The sequence below is a fragment of the Mus caroli genome, chromosome X (genome assembly GCF_900094665.2).
Source record: "Mus caroli chromosome X, CAROLI_EIJ_v1.1, whole genome shotgun sequence".
Classification (NCBI taxonomy): Eukaryota; Metazoa; Chordata; class Mammalia; order Rodentia; family Muridae; genus Mus; species Mus caroli.
This window is the reverse complement of record NC_034589.1, coordinates 7,072,797-7,081,647: the sequence shown is the minus strand read 5'-3', so window position 1 is coordinate 7,081,647 and position 8,851 is coordinate 7,072,797. Positions and strand designations below refer to the sequence as shown.

Here is an 8,851-nt window from a genome sequence, read left to right as displayed (position 1 = left end):
TCTTTTTGGCCTCATCCGTTTCAGGCTGGAGAGAGGAAAGAAATATTTATGAGACTTGGTCTCCGCCTTGGGGAGAAATAAACCCATAATCACTATGTGTTCTGGGAGTTGATGATCGAGAGGAACAAAGGGCATGCGTGTGCGCATGTGCGCAGCTCCACCCCTGCCCCCAACATTCCCCCAAGGGGGGCACAAATCCCTCCCCCACTGCACAGCCCTGGATCTGAGTTCTGCCTGAGTGACTGAGGGAGGTCTCTCAGCAGACTGTTGGAGGCGGGAAAAGCCAGGCAGGGACATGGTTTCTGCGTGTAGACTCAGCCTGATCTCACCAGGAACTCAGGACTAGACCCTGCGTCCCAGCATCTCCTCGACTCCATCTTAAGAGTTTCGGCGTGTTGCCCGCTCCTGAACACAACTTCCTGATATACTTAGGATTTTTGGCTTTGTGCTTTCAAGGGAGTTCAACCACTTTCTTTCTGATCTTGTTACTGTGTCTCGTTTGCATATGTAGGTTCTAATAGCGCCATCAAAATGAATTGGGCAGGAGGGGCACCCTGGGATGTTCTGCCGCGCCGCAGCGGCAGCTGCTGCTGCACAGGAAAAGTGGTGGGTAGCAAAGTCGAGCAAGACCTTAGCTGGAGACAAAGCTGGACAGGATGGTGAGAAGGCTAAAACAAGATCTCACTATATAGGCCAGGCTAGGCTCAAACTCGTGTTCCTCCTGCCTGCCTTTGCGTCTGAGTGCTCGAATTTACAGGCATGTACCGCCATGCCTGGCTTGTTACTCCATTTCTTTCTTTTAATTTAAAAAAAAAAAAAAAAAAAAGCTCGTGAGTCTCTTTTCCTGCGTGATGAGGGAGTGGGTGGGGGAGGGCATGTGGAGATCAAAGAACACAGCTTTGTGCAGTCGGCTTTCTCCTTTATGTCGGTTTCAGGTCGTCGTTTGCACTGTGAGCGCTTTATTCACTGAGATATCTGGCTGGCCCTTGATATTCTGTTTCTTAGTGCTGTTATTTTACACCCAGAAGATTGTCCCTTTCATCTAATTTTCCAAATTCGCCTGCAGATTGCTCACAGCGATCGCATGTGCTTTTCCAATGTGTTCTAAGTACCGCTTTCCTCCCCGCGGTGCTGACTGCCATCCATCTTGTGGTGCTGGGGCTGCGGGGATGACTTCCTGGCCATGCTTTGGAATGCCAGCCTAAATAAGCATATTGTCCCTTTACTGATAAGATAGGAAGGGTTTACCAGTTACAGGGAGGAAGCCAGGGGTCTCACGGCTTGTAAAGGACATTTAATTTAGTTCTTTCTCCGACAGGAAATATAAGTCTGCAAAAAATACTGCCTGGTTTTGTCATCGCCTGGCTTAAAATGTCCCCCTAGCACTGAATCCAAATTACTTGGCCAGACTCACAGGATCCTAAGAAATTGGCCATCCATAAATCACCGCCCGGTGTGGAACTTAAGAGCTAGCAAGAATGCCAGAGGCAAGGGCACTCTGCAAGGGAAGGGTGCCTCCACTGAGCCCAGAAGTGAGACTAAGGCAAGGGAGGTGAGCTGCATGCTAATGTGTAAAGCACAGCTGCAGACACAAACAAGCTGCAGGGCTTTCAAAGTTGTTCTCAACCTGGGGTCAAGACCCCTTTGGAGGCCCTTTTATAAGAGTCGTCCAAGAGTATCGGAAAACACAGATACTTACACTACAATTCATAACAGTAGCAAAATTGCAGTTATGAAGCGGCAACAAAAATAATGTTATGCTTCTTGGTCACCACAAGGTGAGGAAGGTATTGAAGAGTGTCAGCATTAGAAAGGGCAGTTAGACCAGTTCCAGGAGCCAGGAAACATTGGCAAGTGGGAGGGGAAGATAGGATAGTGAGTTTTAGACAACAGAAGTTGCTTAGTGGAATGCAAACACGGTAGCTCCAAGGTTGGGGGCTAGAAGCACAACAGGATCCTGAATAGATCCTAGAGGCCATTTTCTTAGCGCTGAGACTTGGGAAAAGAGGGGATCTGCCTGCTGGTCCCTCCTGCCTACCAGGAGTTAAATTCATCAGGAATAAACTGGAAATTAGAGAGATTTAACAAAATTAACTGATGGTCTTTCATAGGATACAGTTTTGGGGGCTGAGGATGTAGCGCAGTAGTAGCATTGAGGTTTGGTCCAGCTGCTCTGTATTGTAATGCTAAATACTTCCCCTCCAGGCCCCCTGGCTCCAAGGATTAGAGAATCTGCACTTTGACCCAAGTGACACTATGTGACCTTACTCCACCACCACCACCACCACCACCAAGTTATCCCTAATTGGTGAATAAAGATGCCTACAGCCTATAGCTGGGCAGAACTGAGATAGGCGGGGCTTGGGGTCAGAGGGGAACCACAAGGAAGAGGAGGAGGAGGAGGAAGAGGAGAAGGAGGAAGAGGAAGAAGAGGAGGGTTAAGTGAGTTGTAAAGATCAGCCCCGCCCCGTCAGAGCCCGGCAAATTATACTTTAGAGTTAGAGATTCTAATAGCTTAAAGGGTAGATATCTGCCCAATGCTAGTGCTGGTTAAGGCTTGCTATAAATATAAAAGGTGTGTGCTTCTTATCTGGGAATTGAATTATCAAAAGTGGGGTAGAAACCCCAATTGAGATTAAATATTTTCTACAATAGTATAGTTGTGCATATTTTCTTTTGTTTTGTGGTGCTACCAATTAGTGAATCAACCCCAGGGCCTCACACACTAACCATACACTACCACTGAGCTATACCCCAGATTCAAGAATGCTGTGTGTGTGTGTGTGTGTGTGTGTAGGGGGGCACTATGGCTTCGTATATCTTTCCCCAACCCCCGAAAACAGGGTTTCTTTGTGTAACTGCTCTGGCTGTCCTGGAACTTGCTTTGTAGATCAGGCTGGCCTTGAATTCATAGAGATCCGCCCGCCTCTGCCTCCCAAATGCTGGGCTTAAGGGTATGCACCTCCACACCTGGCATATCCTCTTTCTTTATTGGATACTTTGTAGATGACACACAGAGATACACTATTAAATAAATATTAAAATACTGACCCGGACTAAGGCCCTGGCCCAGCGCTCCAAACCAGAAGCCATAGTGAATAGGAGTGATAGGCTGGCGGTATTCCTCCAACATCATCAAACCCATAAAATTAAGCTCTTGAATCCTTCCAGGGCCAGACCGTGGCTTGGGTCCTTTGGGTTAACCCTGGTACACCTGGCTGTATCTCTCTGAGCAAGGTAACCAGCAAGGGTCTGGAGGGAACAGCCAGCTGAGTACAGAAAGACAGAACCAAAAGGAAGGAGGGTGGGGCATGGACAGGTGCTATCCTGCTGGAGATATGATGCAACGAAGGCAGGCTGAGGGGAGAGGCTGGGGGCATTATTGCAACAATGCGGGAGTACAGCCCCAGGGTCCTGTCTTGAGTGATTGGCCAGGTGTCAGCTGGCCATCTTCAGTCGGCATTCCTAATCCAAGCCTGGCAGAAGGCTCATACGTTCTAAATCCTCTTGGCAAGCTAGGGCTCCTCATCTACCAGCTTGGACTTGAGGTACTCTTTGTAGGCCAGGATATCATATCGCCAGGCCACTTGGTGATTGTCTGCTTCTCACAGACCCAAATCTCCTGCGTAACCTGCTGGATGAGTCTGAAGTCATGGCTGACGAGCATCATGTCACTCTCAAACTCATTGAGAGCATCTGCCAGGGCATCAGTAGTCTCCATGTCTACTGGTACGCTCACACAGAAAAAAAGCATGTGAGGGTTCTGCCAGGCCAGCCAGGCCAGACACACTCTGCCCATCTCACAGGTTCTGGATTGGGCTCACCTTTGTTTCCCCATGAGGCTGTCTCTCAACGATCTTCCTTATCTCTTCCATCTCCTTGATCTCTGGGTAGCACTTCATCATGTCCTCCAATGGTGAAAGGTTCAGGTCCAGCTGCTCCTGTAAGTGGTGATGGTAACTAATGCCCTATTGTAACATGAAAATGCTTCCAGATCATTCCAACTTCGGGCAGTAGCTCTCCAGTTAGCAGCTTCAGAACAGTGGAGTTCCCTGCACTGTTGGGTCCTTCCAGAGCCACTGCTGTGTCAGGTCAATGCCAGATTCCAGATTATTATAGATGGAATTACATACTGAACATACCCATATGATACTTCAGTTTCTTGTGTATGTGGATGATATTGATGCAGAGCTCATTCAGAAAGCCTGGGAATGGGACATAAGGACCAGAATGTACTTGAACGTTTCTCTTCCAGCCGCACACAAGCATTCAGGTCCAGGTGGTTACTAGGCTCATCCAGAAGCAGCATGAAGAGCCAAAGAATGAAGGCTCTGGCAAGAACACCTCTTGTCTGCCAGCCACCACTGAAGTCTTGCAGCTTCCTTCACTGCAGGGCAGGTGTGAAACCCAATCCGTGGAAAACCCTTGAGGTCCCCGCTTTGTCGGCATCCAGCTCTTCCAGCTGCCCATTGAGTTCCATGAACATCTCATGCTCCACATCCTCCCGAGCTAACTAAGCCCTGGGCCTCCCTCTCCGGGTGAGTTAGAGGTTGATAATGTGAACGTTCCTGCCAGGACTGCTGGGGTGAGAGGCCAGGATGCAGCTTGAGAGCAACAGCTTTCTTCAGCAAATCCATTTCTCTATCACCCTGCCATTGGCTTCTTCATTTTTCTCCTTTGCCACCTGAGGTTCTGTGACAACATCTTCTTCAGGTTCCTTTCAGGACCACTCATCTCTAAACCTTTCTCATCTTCTCAAACTTACACTGTCTCCACCACTTCCAATTCCTTTCTCCTCCATGCCAACCGCTGCTCTCCAGTCTGTCTTTATGAAACTGTCTATTCAAGGAACCTCAGTTAAGTCAATATTTGTCTTCAATATATATCCATGGCATGGCAAATATGGCCTCCCTTCCTTTTTAAGGCTAGATACAATGGGGTGTCATGGTGCACAGCTTTAATCTCAGCACTCAGGAGGCAGAAGCCAACCTGATCTACAGAGTGAGTTCCAGGACAGCCAAGGCTCTACCCACACCCACACACACACACACACACACACAAAACCCCTGTCTCAAAAAACTAAATAATAATAATAATAATAATAATAATAATAATAATAATAAAGTATGTAAAGGACTGGAAATGTTTTTCAGTTGGTAGAGCATACAAAGTTTTGGGTTCCCTCTGCAGCACCCCGTTATTGGGTATAGTGGTCCACACCTATAAAGCTAACACTTGGGAGCTGGGGGCAGGATAATCAGCAGTTCAAGACTGGCCTCCAGCTATATAATGAGTTTGAGAGTAGCATGGGTTACTCTACTCAAAAGAAAAAAAAAAGTTAGACAGGTAAGGTAATACCAGCTACTCAGGAGAATTGGAAAGTCAAAGAATGTCTGGATTATATAACAAGTTAAAAGCCAACCTATGCCATTTAGTAAGACAGAAAAGAAGGGGGGCAGAGATGTATGGCTCAGTGGTCGAGCACTTGCCTAGCATGTATAATAAGAAATTGGGATAGATTCCCAGTACCACACACACAAAGGCTAAAATGAAAATTTTCACATTTTAACAGTTTAAACATTTAATAATAAAAGTTTAAAAAATTATATGTATTTTACCACAATAAGAAACAACATTTAGCTAGGCAGTGGTGGCGCACACCTTTAATTCCAGCACTCGGAGGCAGAGGCAGGCAGATTTCTGAGTTCGAGGCCAGCCTGGTCTACAAAGTGAGTTCCAGGACAGCCAGGGCTAAAAAAAAAAAAGAAAGAAAGAAAAGAAAAAGAAAGAAACAACATTTAGGGTTGTGACTAGAGTTAAGTGGCTGATTGCTGGCTTAGCTTGTGTGAGGCCCCAAGTTCAGTTCCACAGTTCCAACACACGTGCACACACACACACACACACACAAAGAGAAATTTTAAACAGTAATTGTTCTTATTGAGAATATATGTACATATCCTTACAGATATAAGCCAGAGTGAGCTGTGGTCATTTCCAGATGGTGGAATCACAAAGAATGGTCTGTATTGCACATTTCCACATTCCCAGAATGTCTGATGGTGAACATGGACTCTCGTATTCATAAAATGATTAGAGATGGAAAAACTCAGGCAGAGGGGATACCAGGCAATGGATTAGCATGAGAAGCCCGTGGGCTCTCCATGTCCTGGAGGGATTTGCTTTCCCATATGTCCCCTGGGGAGAGCTAAGAGTGAATGGGGAGCAGAGGGAAGGGTAGGGTTCTGGGGATGCTGAATCCCAGATGCCGATAGCAGTACACACTGATGAGACCAAAGAGAACCTGGAGCTAGCTGGTACCAGAGCAGGACAACCCAGTCTCCACTCTCCCTAACCCTCACCCGCACCCCTACAGCCTGAAGGAGGCTGAAGTGGCTGAGGGCACCACAGCTAAGATTCACACAAGCAGGAGCCCTGAAACACAGGCCTGGAGGGTGGCACGGTGGCCTCTCCACCCTATTATCAAGGATCCATCTAGACAGTCAGTGTGTCTGCTGGGAAAAGCCAACATGATGCAGGGGGCTGAGAGGGAACTGGAATCGGAAATGTTTGTTCCTCTGCTTTGCTCCCAGGTTGCTAGGGTAACATCCATAAACAATGCCTGCCTTCTGCACTTCATTACTGATTAATGAGAGCCAGCTTTATGCTTGACAATCATTGGGCAGGACCCAGGCAGCTCCCCTGCTTCTCCTAACAGAGGCCTCAAAGCTCTGTGCTCTATCCACCCTCCTTACACAAAGTGGTTAGTTGAGGCCTTTTCCTCTCCAGTGGCCTGGTGAGCTGGCCCAGCCTTGTCACTCAGCTATCTGGAGTCATGAGTGTCTTCACCCAAGTATAGGTCCTTCCTGAAGCTGACATCTAAGTGGCAGTGTGCTTGCTGAGATCGGACCTCAGAGTCTGTCTCACTTGTCTAGGCCTTTCTGGTGTTTGCTTTGGTTTGGCTTTTCTGGTTTTTGCTGTTGTTGTTGTTTTTCCATGTTTTGTTTTGTTTTATTTTTTCTGTTATGTTTTGTTTTGGTTGGTTGGTTTTGTTGTTGTTATTGTTTGTTTGTTTACGGGGACAGGGTTTCTCTGTGTAATAGGCCTGGCTGGCTGTCCTGGACTTGCTTTGTAGATCCTCCTGCCTCTGCCTCCCCGTCCCAAGTGCTGGGACTAAACCTGTGCCCCACCATGCCTGGCTTTTGACATTTGTTTGTGGGCTTTTTGTTGTTTTGGTTTCTTTAGACAGGGTTTTATATACCTCAGGGCTGGCCCACAGCAGGACATCTTGTGAACTTCTGATGGTCCTGCTTCCACTTCTTGAGTTCTAGGATTAAAAGTGTGTACTATTTCACCCAGTTTATGAAATACTAGGGACCAAAGCCAGGGTCTCTTTGCATCCTACTCAACTCCCTCTTAACCCTGAGCATTCTGAGCCCCCTTAGGCCTTTCTAGATGTCCCTGATCTCACATGTTCTCTCTCTCCCACAGACGAGGCATCCTCAGAGACTGTGCTCCATACCAGTTGTTCCTGAAAAACTCTTTGGCTGAGTGCTCACCACATAGCTGAGGTTGGTCTCAAAATCATGGCTATCCTCCTGCCTCGGATCCTCCAGTGCCTGCATTACAGGCATGTGCCACATGGCACAACTTGGCCGGTTGTTTTGTTTTGATTTTGGTACTGGGGATTGAGCCCAGAGCTTTGCGATGCTAGGCAAGTAATCTCTCTATTCTTTTCTTTTTTATGGATATGTGTGGGTACCTGTGTAAGTATGTGTGTGTGTGTGTGCAGGAGCAGGCAGAGGTCAGAAGAGAGCACCATATCCCCTGGAACTGGAGTTCCAGGCGGCTGCAAGCTGACGTTTTGGTGCTGGGAATAGAATCTGGAACGTGTGCAAGAGCAGTACATACTCTTAATGGCTGAGCTCTCTTTAGTCCCCTGCTTGGATTTTTTAAAGACTAATTTTATTAGAGAATACATTACTTTCTTTCAGACCTATGAGGATATGCCTTTTGCAAAGTATTTCCTTTATCCCTCTCCAGAAGAGAACAGGAAACAGAAGTGGGGCCTGATACAGAACTGCAACTCCTATTAATGGCCGTGAAGTGTCCAGGATGTCATAAAATCAACCCAGTCTTCAGCCATAAACAAAAGGCAGTCTCGTGTGTTGGCTGCTGTACTGCCCTGTCAGCCTACAGAAGAAAAAGCAAGGCTGTCTGCGCCTGCAGGACACAGCATTCAAAGCACCTTGGTTCAAGATGAGTGGGGAATTATCCTAATAAATACATCATGAATTAAAAAAGAACAGCATTGCTTCAAATGAGATAAATTTTAAATATATATATTGGTGAATTTGGGGTTTGGTTTTATTTTGGGGGGTGGTTTTAATTACCAGAACATCAACCTAAAAACAAGGGCAAGTTCCTTTCCATAGGCCACAATGCCCACCTTTTCCCATTAAGAGCCCTCACACTCCAAGTAAAGTATCATGGAAGACCAAATGACTTCTCTCTGTGTGCATGTGTGGTGCTAGGAATAGAACCCAGGACTCAAGCATGTTAGGCAAGCGCTCTACCACTGAAACAGCAATAGACATCCCTACGTGATCGCCCTTGTCTCTGCCTTCCTCATCACCAGTCCTGCAGCTTAGAGTTTCCCAGCCTCCTAGCAGTTGGAGATGAGCACTGACATGTCAGTGAAGGGTGCTGGACAGGCTTTCCTGGACAGGCCTTTTGCTGTGTGTCATATACATTAATTTGGTGAATTGATGTGGTGGTGGGAATGAGAACACCCTCCATAGGTTCATATGTTTGAATGCTTGGTCCCCCATGTGCGGTCCAAAAGACTCAAATG

General features: G+C 47.0%; 1 long non-coding RNA gene and 1 pseudogene across 1 annotated transcript; one reads left to right on the top strand and one right to left on the bottom strand.

Annotated features, from left to right (window-relative positions):
• Positions 1 to 3,515: 3,515 nt before the first annotated feature.
• Positions 3,516 to 4,309, bottom strand: LOC110287072 (annotated as a pseudogene).
• Positions 4,310 to 6,710: 2,401 nt separating this feature from the next.
• LOC110287288 lies at positions 6,711 to 8,347 on the top strand. Its single transcript, XR_002377198.1, has 3 exons — positions 6,711 to 6,793; positions 7,489 to 7,568; positions 8,041 to 8,347. It is a non-coding gene; the product is annotated as an uncharacterized LOC110287288 (long non-coding RNA).
• Positions 8,348 to 8,851: the final 504 nt, after the last annotated feature.